Below are 15,701 nucleotides of genomic sequence, written 5' to 3' on the forward strand. Positions count from 1 at the left end.
ATTAGTTCATGGGTCATCCATCCCACTATCCAGGAGGCACGACGCGGATGTGTGAGTCGGGTAGCATACACTATAATAACATTAGTATTAATACTGTTTAAGGATTTTTATTGTAAACTTTAAAATTCAATTATTTTTATCATTCAAATTTTGAGAATGATCGACTACTCAGGCTTGAAATCCCATAGCACATCCAAGTTTCTACAATGAGTATGTTACACTACGATTGTGGAGTCGGAATTAAATGGGATAAAAAAATACGGCCTATTTGTTGTCGACTTAATGATGTAATTGTAACATGGTTTCCAAAATAACTGAAATTACTGATTTTGAATTCCCGTAGTTTTGTCATAGGAAATAGTTTAGAATCCTCATATTATAATGTAGTGTGTGCTACTTCTATCGACATAAGTAGTATATGATGTTAGTCAGGAACAGAATGTCTGGTAGCAGAGACACAAGAGGATCGGACAGTAAAGAATTGGAACAGAATGCAATTTGTATGAAAATGCAAGAACAATGAAGTCTGAGTCATTATGAGACAATTGATGGACATTTTGCAAATTAGACATTTACTATATGATTGTTAAATTTTATTAACAAGTCCTGTAATTTTGTGTCAAATACATTCGATTGACCCCACTGGTGTTTGTGTTCACTACAATAATATGATTTTCGGTAGTTCTCTAACTGATTACATCCTATGACGCAAACTACATTTAAACAACTGAGTTAGAAAGTATATTAGTGAGCGTTTGTTTTCAGTCCAATTGCTAGCCAAATACCAACAATATCGATGCAATCCATTCAGTATCCATGAATGACAACAAGGACTGATCAATGTCGGTCTTGGATACCAACAACGAGAAGTTACGAACACTGGATAAAATCTTTATACGCGTTTCAAAATTCGATATTAGTTTTCACTCAGTAGATCAACGAATAAGGTGTTGAATTTTGATAGGGAAAGTAGCAGGTTCGAGCCATAATGTGACGATCAATAATGATTGGGGCACATTCAGCTAATGCATGTCCTGGATCCTACTGTTAGTCACACCTTAAATATACGATACATTAGTAAGTATGCAGTGAAATTAAAAACAAGATTCTTGTTATTACATATAAGATGTTTACAACTTGAGTAGAAAATTGATTGAACTATTTGTTGATATAAGCGTTTTCATAGTTGACTAGGGATTAGTGATAGTCACTATTTTAACTAAGAGGATTAAATTGAAAAGAAGTGATTTATTTCTGTAAAGAAAATCAATTATTTACATGGTTTATTCTTATCGTTCGGTAGAAATTTTATTTTCACTAATCAATTGTCGTATAGTAAAGGCAACATAGACTGTTATATAAGATAGAGATATCAGCATGGATCATATTGCAGATTAAGAAATGACTAAAGTATTTGTTACTGAATCGAATAAAGAAACACAACTCATTCAGGACAAAAAACAGTTTTTAGTTTATTAAAAGTAGAGAGTATCAAACCTTTATAGGGAAGAGTTTTGAGAATTCTTTAAATCTGGAAATAATTGGATGATTTATCACTTCCTTGTCAAAATCGAGTGATTATGCATACTACTTAAATGATCATGATAATGTTTATTTATGATAAGCATTGTTAAGATTAAGAAAAAAAAAATCGAAGACTGATTTCAAAGGGTTCAAACTTATGTTTTTCAGGTTAGACAGTTGAAGGTAACGAAAAAAAAGAACTGAAACGAAGTCATGTGCTATTCGACATTATCGTGGGGGGGGTATCTTTAGTCTTCGAATAGCGTGGTTATTAGAGTGGTGTTTACGTTACAAACAACTTGAGATCAGAAGATCCCGTGATTATTCTTTAGTGAAGCTGTAGAAATGTGATAGTGGGGGATCTTATAGGAGGATGAAATAATAAACCAAAGCCCCAGGATTTTAGATATTTGCTTATTTAAATTCAATTTGTGTTATAAACTATTTTTAGATAGACCGAAGTCCAAAGACCTTTCCTTCTAATACTAATCAATGGTTGCTTTAAAACATATGATTAAATTAAGATCGTTTATTTGGTGCAAAAACGTAACGGATCGAAAGCCTAAAAAGGATCACTAACGCTTAAAATGACTATTCTCATAATCTAAAAGAAAAGGAGGCTATTGAAATTACACAGGAATGTTTTTGAGAAATGTTTAATTACAATATGACCTGCTTATGAGTAGTTAAATTCATAAAACATAAATATCCGAAAAATCTCTGTATAAGTCAGAGTGTAGACAAATCAGTCACTGTGAATGCTAATTTCTCATAGATATTTAGTGAAACACAGATAGAAGTAATTCAATAGCGATATTTTCACAAACGTACGAAACTATTTCAATTTTTCATGCAGAAGACTCATTTTAATTAAACGTCATTTCATCCAGTTTCTCTCATTCATAAATCTGTATGAAATAAGAACAACGAACGTAACAGAACAATATGAATCCATTTATTTCATAAATTCTTTTTGACCACTTACAACTTGAAGAAATCAGCAATAATCATATAAGACTAATATACATGCACCATATCATATCAGTTACGACTAGTGCAAAGAGAGTAAATATAGAAGAGTCATAAAACTCTTCTGCCGAGCGAATATTTATGTTGTTAGTAAATGAGAGTCTATGAAAATTGTAGAATTTTCGTAGCTTTAATTACAAACCAACATTTGCAAGACCACCTTTGAAATTTGGAAGAGCTGAAAAGATAGCTGTTTCGTCCTGATGTAGGACACTTTAACAGGGCGTCTTCACGACTCCATTACAGGAGAAGTGAATGTGAACGCTTAATCTCTAGATCGTTAGTCCTGAATCCAATGGTGTATATGTCTGGATTCAGTCGATTCGCCGTAATAAGCAGCCATCTTTCATTACTTGTGGTGGAAAACTGTTTTACATTTGATGTGGTTGAGCCTCACTGGTGGTGGGTTTAGTCTCCATTAGGAGGGGAAGTCGTGAATGCGCACTACTGATGAGTCCCATACCAGGAAAAATATCTGGCCAATGCTTTCCGGTTTTTAATAGCGGTTTAGCTAAGACCACTTAGTGATATAATCCATGAAAAACTATATGTTGACTTATGTGAAAAATCTTCAAAACAGACGGAAATAAAGATTGATGTGGGAAGGGGCTCATTAAAATCTAGAGAATGGATAGATTAACAAAGTAAAATGAGTAAAATTGACAAGATTGGTGCAGGTGAAAGGAAAACGTGAAGATGAAATACGATATTGCACAATCATATATCGTAAACTGAAGTCACTAGGGTAATGCAAGATTGACAACAGTTTTCTTTTGAATGTCTATTATCAGTTCCATTCATTCGATATAGAACGCTTCAGGAAAACAGAATAAACTCGAAATTGTTTGCTTATTGATCATTTAAAATATCCTGAAATACTAATATCATATTCCCTACTCAACAGACGGCGAGCGATAAAGCTGTTAAATGTATATTGACTTTCTAGTTTTAATTGTTGTGGAATGTGCTTTAAGTTGAAAACAAGAATCTTTATATCTATCCTCAAAATGTAAGTGCTTTAGCACATACACATATACATAAGCTCGTAAATCTAACTGGAAGTAAAAGAAGATTGGGGTTTGTCCGCTTTTATCTGTCACAGTGAGCAATTTATTTAATACAGAAAAACTAATTTAGCGGCTTGATGCGTTCCTTTCAATACAGTACTTAGTACAAAATTAATCTTACCAAAATTTTCATTATCTTAGAGGCTGAGTCATAGAAAGGTTGGTAACACGGAACTTTTCCTTCGTTCTTGTTTTCTTATAATCACGGATGAACTTTTATAGGTAAAGTATTAATAACTTGTAAATCCGATAGAAATTATAGTAACATATAGCATAAGGTCACTAAATTATTTTAAGTAGTTTTTGTAAATGCACTTCTGTATAACAGTAGTAGAATACTAACTAAAATATGGTTTATACGGGAACTTTATTTGATCACCGGATATTTTAATTAGAAATACTTTATACGAAGAGATTTATTCAAGTCATATAAACATAAAAAGCGATGAGGAAGTACTCAAATTTCTGACTTCACAATAAGTTTTCTTCTGTAGTTCTTTAGTATTACTATTACTGTCATTACCATTATTATTAATACTGTTTAATATTATGGTTAACCAATAATGTCTAATTATTATCAGAAAAAAACATAAACATAATCGACTATTATACGAAATTAAAGAGTGAAATGGCATACTATGATTCATTTACAGGGGTAAACTAAATCCTGGGACATAAAACTAAGACAATAGTAGGATAAGAGAAGTTGATGGATTTCCAGAATCAATTTGCTCTTAGATATCCCCAGACTATATTTTGATAACGTTTATGACTACCTGTAAGTAGTCGTTATCATCAGCAGAAGTAAAATTATAGATAGTTATAGAAAAATTAACATTTTAAGCGGTATTTACAGTTATTGTCTTAGAGTTTGTGTGATTCTTATTGAATTTGTGTAGGCGTGTATATCTCTGTGTGTGTGTGTGTGTGTGTGAGGAAGCTCTCTTGTATATTCTATACATGGTAATGACTATTTATCTTCATCTCGTGTATTCACCTCATTCTTTGGTATTACAGGAGACTGGGACCATTCATTTTGCTAAAACAATGTAGTTTCTTCTTAGTCATTTCTGTTGGAGGAGTCCCAAATATATCCCTCTTCAGCATTTTGTCCAATCAGCGTCGAATGAATTCTTCACAGAAACATCTAGAAAATGCAGAATCATGTGCCACTACTATACTACCACTATATTTAGAATAGTTCCTGAGATTTTACAAAGTGTTTTTTACTGTTTACAAGTAATCAGTTTCTATCCCTTAAAAGTTAATTAACACATGTTTTACAACTCAGACTGTATAAAATTTGTACAAACTGATATCTAAATCGACGATCGAGTTAGTTGATCGCTAACCTACAAAGGACAAACCAGCTCCCATCTGAAGAGGAAATTCAGAAAAGATGGTTCTGGTAAATAGGATATACATTATGGAAATCATCCAACTGCATCACTAGGCAAGCCATAACTCGGAATCCTGAAGGGGAATGGAAAAGAGGAAGACCAAAGAATATATTGCGTCAAGAATTGGAAGCAGGCATGAAGAAGATGAATAGCAACCAGAAAGTATTGTCCAGGACGAACGGTCCATTCTCCTCCACGATGTGTAACAGGCGTAAGTTAGTAGTAAGTAAGCTTAAAGAAATATGCCCCTTCCTTAGTAAACACATATTTATTCTTCATAAAATAATTATTTTTGTGTTCTTTAGTAATTCATCCACTTGAAGTATTCTAGATTTGATCATATAAATTTTGTTGAACAACACAGTGACATTATTTGTTTAGGTATTTTGTAGGATTCATATTTATAATCATTATTGAATGGTCCCATATCCTACCTTACAGTTATGCTGTAACCTTACCTGTGTGGAGAGAGTAGTAACTAAAATTCCACTGAAGGCCATACAGAAACCTAAACTACAAGAGATTAGTGTTATATCTAGAAGCTTAGATTCTTAATATACTGTGTGTGACCTGAGCACTCAAACGCTAGAACCCTCCCAAGTCGCGAAATGATAAGACAGAAAAAGACTGGGGAAATCACTTGTTGGGCAAGAATTAAAATGTACAGAAAATCATGTGTATTTATAGATATTAGACTTTGTTAAATCAACATTATAATCTAACCAATCAGCAAAGACACATGATATGCTACTGACCAATTGTAGCATGCTACGTTGATATTCTGGAATGCTCCATTTCATTCTGATCGGATGGAGCTCTTCCGTGTGTTCCGGACTCAATAGGTAGAGCTAGACTGTAAAAGGACCCATAAGAACTCTAGGCTTCTCCTACAGGTGTATGCGTCATTAGTTTGGTCAGTAAGTCGGTGTTCTAATTGACAGTTGTATCACTTGATATATTAATCGGGCAAACGAACATGACAATTTGTGTCTGAAACCAATATTTACTAAATCCATAGACAAAATACATATCCAATCATTATATTCTGGCTACCCAGGATAGGGTTTGATGGAGAATGCTGGTGAGCGGTCTATGCTCCTTCACGAGGAGTACCAGGCGTAAGTAAGTAAGTAATATTCTGGCTAAGTGGCTTATTAGCAATTTTACACTAAGAGTACAAACAGAAGTATCATAATTTAAGAGTGTCTATTATACATGGAGATATAGGAAAACATTTTGAGAGAATCACTCTCACTTCTCCGTAGACTATAACATAACTTACATACTTTTTAAAATTTAGTCTATGCAGGAAAACAACTAGTATTTCGTCAGATTGAATTATGGTTAATAGAGAATTGCACGGTTCACGTTCCGTCCTTTCTGAAACTTGCCAACTGAATAAACCTCTATCCCAGTGTTGGTATTTATACCAAGACTGACACGTCATACTTTCCACTCGGAATGTCGAACGCATTATCCACCAAGCTACGTTCAATTGATGAGTCTCAAAAAGGATGAAATCCGCGTCCTATATTCCATTGTTATCCATTATCCAACATTACTAAAAACTTGTAACTAAAGGGTAGTGTAGAGGCAGTGCTAAAATAGTGATCAATAATAGAGCTTAACATTAATAATGAGATAACACAAAAACAAATAATATGCAACCATTTCTACCTTATCGAAATTCATTGTGACTACAAGATAAAGTTGAGATCTTTAACGGATGAATACAAGCAAAACAAAAAAACAGTAAGCGAGGAATTTAGATATTTCTAAAATTAATTTCTTAAATTATATAAGGACTTTCGTCTAAATTTAATTGGATAGTTTCACAGTATTTAAACATCGAGTTGATATGAGAGATTAAAGAGGAAGAATGTAGTTGTAAAATCTTAGCAAATGAATTTGATGTAAATCCAACGTTTCGCCTGATAATCTGGTTCATTTATCAGTACAGGGTTGTGGAGATTATTAAGTTTTTGATTGAGATCATGAACCGATTGATGTTAGACCACCACTGGAAACCTGGAAGCACTAGACGACCGTTTCATCCTATTGTGGATTGGTTGAGGTTAGACATTAACATCGTTGGATGCCGGCTCAATAGTCTAGAGGTTAATTGTTTGCGCATGACACCTATAGATCATGGGTTCGAATGTCGCGAGCAGGATAGTGGACGAACACCGCTGACGAGTCATACAATAGGACGAAACAGCCGTCCAGTGCTTCCAGGTTTTCAGTGGTGGTCTAACATCAATCGGTTCATGATCTCAATCAAAATCTGGTTCAAGCTTTTTCAAAGAATTAAAAATCAAACATCGAAATTATCGAATAAAAATAGAAACATAACTCTAATCTACTATTATTAAAATAAACAATGAAACATTAGAATTATTCACTATTGATTTGACCTAATAATCAAACTTAACCTTCAGATACTTATATTGAATAGAATTTATTCTGAGTATTTTACTATAATATTGTGGTTCTTTGTTTTCTTTTGTATTCAACGAACTGAAGAAGGAAATCCTAACTTGATATTATTATGAATGAAGTTTCCCTGGAACGAATCAGACTAATATTTTTGATGAATATACAGGTAATCAATTTACACTACTTACAAGTAATCAGTTTGAGATAGATAAATAATTTTTGTTTGCAGTTATCATTCAACATTTGAATTTGCAGAATTTAACTACTGTTATATTTAATTGTTGGGACGGCCTCCGAGAACTACGACAGAGCAGTAGTGACCTACTTTTATCAATAGAACGCGATTGGTGTAATGGAAACAATTATTATAACCAATTGTACCAGCGATTTTTTTTACTGTACTTGTTTAACTGTACTAAAGACATTCTTCCTACCGTTGATTGTGACCTTGAACGAAATTACGTTTGCTCAGTGATTCCGATTGTACTGCTTAGGAACGATCTCAGTATTCTTTCGATTATTACGGGGTCGCCAACAAATATATCTCGCTACAACCTCCAATCGTCTTCTGATATCTGGTACGCAACCTTCTTGTAGTGGTGATCATAGTCAACTGAGACCCGACGTCACGCTGCTGAGCCTCCAAAGGTCCTAGAAGCGCCGAAGAGCTCCATCCGATCAGAATGAAATGGAGCATTCCAGAATATCAACGTAGCATGCTACAATTGGTCAGTAGCATATCATGTGTCTTTGCTGATTGGTTAGATTATAATGTTGATTTAACAAAGTCTAATATCTATAAATACACATGATTTTCTGTACATTTTAATTCTTGCCCAACAAGTGATTTCCCCAGTCTTTTTCTGTCTTATCATTTCGCGACTTGGGAGGGTTCTAGCGTTTGAGTGCTCAGGTCACACACAGTATATTAAGAATCTAAGCTTCTAGATATAACACTAATCTCTTGTAGTTTAGGTTTCTGTATGGCCTTCAGTGGAATTTTAGTTACTACTCTCTCCACACAGGTAAGGTTACAGCATAACTGTAAGGTAGGATATGGGACCATTCAATAATGATTATAAATATGAATCCTACAAAATACCTAAACAAATAATGTCACTGTGTTGTTCAACAAAATTTATATGATCAAATCTAGAATACTTCAAGTGGATGAATTACTAAAGAACACAAAAATAATTATTTTATGAAGAATAAATATGTGTTTACTAAGGAAGGGGCATATTTCTTTAAGCTTACTTACTACTAACTTACGCCTGTTACACATCGTGGAGGAGAATGGACCGTTCGTCCTGGACAATACTTTCTGGTTGCTATTCATCTTCTTCATGCCTGCTTCCAATTCTTGACGCAATATATTCTTTGGTCTTCCTCTTTTCCATTCCCCTTCAGGATTCCGAGTTATGGCTTGCCTAGTGATGCAGTTGGATGATTTCCATAATGTATATCCTATTTACCAGAACCATCTTTTCTGAATTTCCTCTTCAGATGGGAGCTGGTTTGTCCTTTGTAGGTTAGCGATCAACTAACTCGATCGTCGATTTAGATATCAGTTTGTACAAATTTTATACAGTCTGAGTTGTAAAACATGTGTTAATTAACTTTTAAGGGATAGAAACTGATTACTTGTAAACAGTAAAAAACACTTTGTAAAATCTCAGGAACTATTCTAAATATAGTGGTAGTATAGTAGTGGCACATGATTCTGCATTTTCTAGATGTTTCTGTGAAGAATTCATTCGACGCTGATTGGACAAAATGCTGAAGAGGGATATATTTGGGACTCCTCCAACAGAAATGACTAAGAAGAAACTACATTGTTTTAGCAAAATGAATGGTCCCAGTCTCCTGTAATACCAAAGAATGAGGTGAATACACGAGATGAAGATAAATAGTCATTACCATGTATAGAATATACAAGAGAGCTTCCTCACACACACACACACACACACACACAGAGATATACACGCCTATACAAATTCAATAAGAATCACACAAACTCTAAGACAATAACTGTAAATACCGCTTAAAATGTTAATTTTTCTATAACTATCTGTATTTTCGCTTCTGCTAATTATAACGAACGAAAATTTTTCAGTCTAGAGATAGTTTGTCTTTAAATAAGTAGGGCGAAAATCATACTGGTGAAAATCTGTAAAAGAGAAGAAGAAGGGCAACAGTAAACGTCAGTCAACCACTTGGTAATTATATCAGATATATTTGTATCTAATAACAAAAACTATGAACAACCGTAACCAAAGCATAAGCATTAATTCAGGATAATTAGATAATCGGCTCTGATAAAATATAAAAACAAGTGGCTTAATTTTGATCAGTCTTTGCTGACTGGTTAAAATTCACTCTTGAATATCAGTAGCAGGATGACCCCTATCAGGAATAATGACATGAACATCATACTTATTGAATACACTTGTCACGTATATACTTAGCAGATCGGCATACAACATGTTCCATACAACATGGTCCAATAATCACTCCGAGTTTGAAAGAAAAATTGCCTAAACTATCCACCTCTTTCTTATTCAATCAATTCAACTGCTCCTGTGGAGCAATTTATATTGGCTGATATTCTAGGAATTTGTATATTCGGGCTCCTAAGCACCTTCCAGTGTTTTTAAGCAAAAGTGTAGTTAAAACGGTTATCAGCTCCATTTTGTACCATCTAGTTCTGACGGGACATGGAGCCAACATGGTGCAATCTTTCGCAATAATATTTTCTCTTAACAGCAGTCTACCTAATTCAGACTGAGAATCCTACAGACGGCTGAAGTAGTTGCTATTCGGATCAACTTCCAGTGTTTTGCATCCAAAAGAAATATGTTCAACCGCTCCTTTTATACTGGCCAACTTTGGGGCGAATTATTTAGTGATGAATTTTGTCATATGGTGACGTAATTTGATTCATGTTCATTTTTATATCCTAAACTTATCCACACATATTACCATTGTTATTATTATTATTATTACGCTCGCTAACCTTTCTAGGGAATTTATTCAGCAGCCAACCCTATCTACTCTATTTGACCTTATTTATATTATTCTACATATTACGTAATTTCTGATTTGTAATTACATTATTCTCTCTCTATCACTCCATATTGATCATTTATCTCACAATTTCATTCCACTTATAAACTGATTCAAGTTAACACATCATATTAGTCAACCCCAACATTAACGATTTGATTTGATTTGATGTAACAAACAACAATCCTCGATTCACGTGTTATAAGGTTAAATGATGTACTCTGCCTTAAATCTGACCAATTTTATGGTTTATTAATTTGGACATGAGATAATTGTAGAACTTGATGAGAAATTATTGGAAAGAAACATCCAGCTCAGAGAACTAAACTCCATCAGAACCATCCACGTGAGCTACAAATCTCCACCATTGAAAAGAATATTTTTCGTTCATATAATTGTGTTTTAATAGAATGGGAATTTTCCAGCAATTATCTAATTTTGTTTGTTTTGAAAACATAACTCTGACTATTAATCACATAACTTATTCAGGTTCGTTTCTGAAAACTGTACAACTTTTTGTTGTACAAGTTACAAAATGCCCAACCAAAGATATCGTGGTTGTTGACAATATGCATCGGAAAGAATGTACATTATTTACGTGTTAATTGACTGGATTGCTAACGTCTATCTGGTGTTCATTCAATACATTATCGTCAGAATCAATCAAGAAGTAAGAAATGGAAATTTGTTGTAATACTTTGTCCTGATAATCCTCTATTGTACCAAAATTATAATATTGAATAAAGCTACTACTACCAGTAATAATAATATAAAGAATATAATTTTAAAATTATGGAATTCATATTGGGTTGGGAAGAAAAAGAGAACATGTTAAACTGTGAATAGAAAGTTTTTTTTTTCTTCTTTCATTTAGGTTTTGAATTATCCTGTTGTTGACATTCAAAACAAATTTTCAATTAGTCTTTATCAGGAACTGTATATTCTAACTCAATTGCTTCAATATAACCTATTGCTAGATATTTTATTATATCCATATTATGATTAGTAGAGGAATCTAGAATGTTCATTTCGTCCTATTCAAGAATCATTAACTAGGATATATATATATATCTTATTATTGATATTTACATTGAAATTCGTACAGCAGTAATTACTGTATCAAACATTCAATTTGTTATCTTTTAAACTAATCAGTCCATATAGCCACTAACTTATTCAACATTAATAATGTTTGTTAGTGAAAATGTGAAACTATCTCAGTGTTGATAAAATGTGTGTTTTACTTTTTCTAACAAGAAAAATCTATGAACCATTATAAATAAATAGAAAAACAAAATAGTTAATTAAGAACTCATGTAGGAAACTAAATTAACTTTAAGAAGGAAGTACATTTACTCACTCACTCACTCACTCACTCACTCACTCACTCACTCACTCACTCACTCACTCACTCACTCACTCACTCACTCACTCACTCACTCACTCACTCACTCACTCACTCACTCACTCACTCACTCACTCACTCACTCACTCACTCACTCACTCACTCATTCACTCACTCACTCACTCACTCCCTCACTCACTCGCTCACTCATTTCACTCACTCACTCACTCACTTATTCACTCATTAATTTAAACTTGACCTAATAATTTTAATTTACACAGAGGAAATTTCTTTTTATATTTTGTTTCCTTTTTCTAGAATAAACATTAATTTCTTGTATAAAAAGCAATGTTAGTTATTATAATGTTGAAACAAATAAGTATGTCACACTTATTATTAATTATAAATTAATAAACTCATTATGCTACTTAATAAACTATATGAATAAATGAGTTATTGATGAGTTTAATTATTTTATAATTATGAATGCTTTATTTATTTAAGTCTTATATAGATTATGATATAAAATTCTCATAAACAATATTGATATGTTAAGTGGGTAATGTAATAGCGTTTGAAGTAAATGCTACTGGGTTCGAGTCCTAGATTGAACATCAACTCAGTTGCAAGTGCACCCGTCAAAAGAATCACAAATAAGACAAAACGTACGTCCTGGATTCCACTACTAGCCACCATCAATCTTTGCCTATAATACTCGTGAATTATGGTAGTATCGAGACAATGCGTACAGAATGTACATATGTCAATAAAAGATTGATCAATTCCAGTCTTAACACATCAATTGGAAGATTCAAACAAAAAACACCAAGTGAATTCAATGTCAATATGTAATAGACATAAAAATATCTAAAAAACCATTATTATAGTGGTTTAAAGAGTTTACTGATGCACAGGCTTTTAGTATAGTGATTGTCTTGATCTCTGTTTCTTCATGTGCATGGGATAGAAAACTCAGGTCATTTGAAACGCCTAAAACATCCAGTTGCATCCAACCTGTCCCTTGTATTCTATACTTCCTCTTCAATAATAATAGTGTTATCAGAATGGGTTTTGTGGAGATTTTTTAGAAATTTCACAAGTTGAAATCATGAGTCAATTGAAGCTAGACCACCATGGAAACCTGGAAGCACTGGATGGCCGTTATGGCCGTTATGGGACCCCCAGCAGTGCGCACTCACGACCCCACACCACGCGGGACTCGAACCCAGGACCTACTGGTTTCGTGCGCGAGCACTCAACCATTAGACCACTGAACCGGCATCCAGCGGTGTTAATGTATAACTTCAACCAATCCACGAAGTTGCGCCACCGTACACCATTGTTATCAGTGAGTTCCTATCTCACAACAGACCTGATTGAACTCCACTGGTAACGACTTCTCACTCGAACTCCAGGAGTGTCTCCTGAAGTCAGTCACTAGTGAGCACTTGCTTACGCCTGTTACTCCTCGTGAAGGAGCATAGGCCGCTCACCAGCATTCTCCATCCAACCCTGTCCTGGGCAATCCTTCCTAGCTCCGTCCAGTTGTAATTCATCCTTTTCATATCTGCTTCTATTATCCGACGCAATGTGTTCTTTGGCCTTCCTCTTTTTCGCTTCCCTTCAGGATTCCAAGTTAGGGCTTGCCTCGTGATGCAGTTTGACGATTTGCGTAATGTATGTCCTATCCATTTCCATCGTCTTTTCCTAATTTCCTCTTCAGCTAGAAGCTGGTTTGTTCTCTCCCACAGAAGGCTATTGCTGATGGTATCCGGCCAATGGATTTTGAGTATCTTGCGTAGATAGCTATTTATAATACTTGTACTTTCTTGATTGTGGTTGTTGTAGTTCTCCAAGTTTCAGCTCCATACAGTAGAACTGTCTTGACGTTCGTATTGAAGATTCTCACTTTGATATTGGTTGAAAGTTGTTTTGAGTTCCATATGTTCTTCAATTGTAGGAATGCGACCCTTGTTTTGCCGATCCTCGCCTTTACGTCTACATCTGAAATGCCTTGTTCATCGATGATGCTTCCTAGATATGTGAAGGATTCTACATCTTCCAGAGTTTCGCCATCAAGAGTGATTGGATTGCTGTTTTCCGCCTTGAATTTGAGGACCTTGGTTTTCCCTTTGTGTATGCTGAGGCCTACTGATGCAGAGACTGCTGCTACACTGGCTGTCTTTATCTGCATCTGTTCGTGTGTACGTGATAGGAGGGCTTGGTCATCTGCGAAGTCCAAATCGTCTAATTGATTCTGAGCTGTCCATTGTATTCCGTGTTTTCCCTCAGATGTCGAGGTCTTCATAATCCAGTCGACCACCAGAAGAAAGAGGAAGGGAGAGAGTAAACAGCCTTGTCTGACTCCGGTCCTTACTTGGAATGCATCTGTCAGCTGTCCTCCATGCACTACTTTGCACTGTAGTCCGTCGTATGAGTTCTGGATAATATTGACAATCATCTCAGAAACTCCGTAGTGTCGAAGAAGTTTCCATAACGTTCTCCTATCTACACTGTCAAATGCCTTTTCATAATCAATGAAGTTGATGTATAGTGATGAGTTCCACTCAACTGTTTGTTCGACGATGATGCGCAGTGTCGCAATTTGGTCTGTGCACGACCGATCCTTACGGAATCTAGCTTGTTGATCTCGAAGTTGGGCGTCTACTGCATCCTTCATCCGGTTCAGCAACACTCTGCTAAAGACTTTCCCTGGTATTGACAGTAGTGTAATGCCTCTGTAGTTTTCACATTTGCTCAGATCTCCTTTCTTTGGAATCTTGATGAGGTGTCCTTCTTTCCAGTCCATCGGCACTTGTTCCTGCTCCCAAATCTTTTTGAATAGAAGATAAAGCATGCTTGTGGTTGCTTCGATGTCTGACTTCAGTGCTTCAGGTGGTATGTTGTCGGGTCCTGCCGCTTTCCCGTTCTTGATTTGTCTGACGGCCATTCTAATTTCTTCCGTCGTTGGTGGGTTGACATCTATAGGAAGGTCTGTGTGTGATGCTTAGATGTCCGGTGGATTCATTGAAGCCGGCCTATTCAGGAGTTCCTCGAAGTATTCTACCCATCTGTTACGCTGTTGTTGAATTTCGTTGATTGGCTTGCCTTCTTTGTCTTTGACCGGCCTCTCTGGTTTACTGTATTTCCCTGCTAGTTTCTTCGTTGTATCGTGAAGCTGTTTCATATTTCCTTCTCTAGCAGCTTTTTCTGCCGTCGTTGCTAGTTCTTCCACGTATTTCTTCTTGTCGGCTCTAATACTCCTCTTCACTTGTTTGTTTGCTTCTATGTATTCAGCTTGTGCTTGGACTTTCTCTGCTCGTGTTCGGCTGTTGTTTATTGCTGCCTTCTTGTTCTTCCTTTCTTTGATCTTGTCCAGTGTTTCTATAGAGATCCATTCCTTATGATGGTATTTCTTTAGACCGAGAACCTCTTGACACGTTGAAGTTAATGCTTCCTTGATGCCTTTCCAGTTGTCCTCCATACTAGTTTCTTCTTCTTTCAGTAGATCTTGTAAGGCTTGGAACCTGTTGTTGAGAGCTATCTTGAATTCATTGATTTTGTCAGTATCTCGAAGGAAGGCTGCATTGAACCTTTGTAGTGCTGTTTGTCCACTTGTCCAGTTCTTTTTTAGCTTCAGTTTTAAATTGGCTACAACTAGGTGGTGATCTGAAGCTACGTCAGCACCTCTCCTGGTTCTCACATCTTCCATTGTCCTTCGGAATTTTTTGTTGATGCAAATATGATCTATTTGGTTCTCTGTGATGTGGTCCGGTGAGATCCATGTAGCCTTGTGTATACGTTTGTGTGGAAATATTGTGCCTCCTATGACCA

This window comes from Schistosoma haematobium, chromosome 1 (assembly GCF_000699445.3).
Source record: "Schistosoma haematobium chromosome 1, whole genome shotgun sequence".
NCBI classification, from domain to species: domain Eukaryota; kingdom Metazoa; phylum Platyhelminthes; class Trematoda; order Strigeidida; family Schistosomatidae; genus Schistosoma; species Schistosoma haematobium.